The sequence below is a fragment of the Petaurus breviceps genome, unplaced genomic scaffold (assembly GCF_028583685.1).
Source record: "Petaurus breviceps papuanus isolate PSGF00001 unplaced genomic scaffold, PetGlider_PUasm1.0 90763, whole genome shotgun sequence".
Classification (NCBI taxonomy): Eukaryota; Metazoa; Chordata; class Mammalia; order Diprotodontia; family Petauridae; genus Petaurus; species Petaurus breviceps.
In genome coordinates this window covers 5,075,516-5,077,333 of record NW_027187340.1, presented here as the reverse complement: position 1 = coordinate 5,077,333, position 1,818 = coordinate 5,075,516, and positions in this window count along the sequence as shown.

Here is a 1,818-nt window from a genome sequence, read left to right as displayed (position 1 = left end):
TTTAAAAGAAGTTTATGGGACCCAAGTTAAAAACTCATAATCTAATCCAATGCCTTCTTTTTTACAGATGAAGAAACTAAGATCCAGAGAGTTAAAGTGACTCATCCAAGAACACACAGCTAAGTATGTGGCTGAACTGGGACAAGAACTCAGATATTCCAACTCTAGGGTAAGTACTCTTTCTTCAAGTATGAAGTTGGGAGTATGAAGCACACAGTTTGTTCAGAGAATACTAAATACTTTGGTTTGTTTGAAGCATTGGATACATAATGAAGAATTATATGAGATAAGGTTAGAAAGGTAGATTGGCATTAGATCATGGAGAACCTTGAATGGGAAGAGGAGGTTGAACTGAAGATGATGAGAAGACATTAAAGGTAGAAATTTTTGTTTGCTTTTATACTGACCAGGGAGTGACAGGATCATATTGTCATCATAATAATTTTGTGGCACTTCCATTACAACAATGCTCTGAGGTAGGTAGTAGGATTATTTTTGTTCTCAATTTACTGATGAAGAAATTGAGGCTCAGGGACATTATATGATCATGACCATCTTTAATAATCATTTATGTAGTGCATATGGAGGGTACTTTGCTGGTTTGCAGTAGCTGTTCACTTTATTCTTCTCATTTATATATGATCAATGCTGATATTTTTCCCCTACATAATTCAAGAAATATTTACATGCTTATATATGAAATAGTGTTCTCATTTATAGGAAAGAAAGAAAGAAAGAAAGAAAGAAAGAAAGAAAGAAAGAAAGAAAGAAAGAAAGAAAGAAAGAAAGAAAGAAAGAAAGAAAGAAAGGAAGGAAGGAAGGAAGGAAGGAAGGAAGGAAGAGAGAAAGAAAGAAAGAGAGAAAGAAAAAAGAGGAAGAGAGAAAGAAAAGAAAAGAAAGAAAGGAAGAGAAAGGAAGGAAGGAAAGAAGGAAGGAAAAGAAAGAAAGAAGAGAGAGGGAAGAAGAAAGGAAGGGAAAGGAGGAGGGAGGGAAGGGAAAAGGAGAAAGAAGGAAAGAGAAAAAACAAGGAAAAAGAAAGATGGAGAAAAGAAGGAAGAAAGGAGAAAGAGGGAAGAAAAGAGAAAGAGAAAGGAAGAAAAAGAAGAAAAGAAAAGAAAAAAGAAACAGCTCCTTCCTTCAAGGAGTTTACATTCTATTGTTTTGGAAACAACGAATACTCTGCGCAGTAAATATAAAATATATATGTCTCCACAGTGAGCACAAATATGACTATCTGAGATACTTCAGGACACAATTTCCATTTTCCTACTTCAGCAGAACATTATGTGAATTAGTATCTCATTTGCAGCTATAAACTAACTACCTTGGGCAAGATACAGTCCCTCATCACTTTATACTTGAGACTATTGCAAATGTCTCCTAACTGGTATCCCTCTAATCATTTATATGCTTCTGGCAGAGTAATTTCCCTAAAGCAGGACTCTGTTCATGTCACTGAACTGCTCAAAACCCACCAATGGCTCCCCACTGGCTATAGAATAAAATCCAAATTCCTTTGCCTATCATTCAAAACCCTTTACCATATGAACCCAACCTACATCTCCAACATTACTTCTTACCACTCCCCTTTATAGACCCCCCCCCCACTTCAACCCAACTGTTCTAGTCACTGTCTTAACATCTTACACATCCCACCTTTCTCTCCTTTGCCTTTGATATTCCTTCCTTGAATGCCCTTCCCCTTCCTCCTGCCTTAAACAATATATAGAATTCAGGTAGGTGGTCTTTAATGGAGGTTTTTCATTAGATTCTAAAGTAGTGATATTCTCTCTCTCTCTCTCTCTCTCTCTCTCTCTC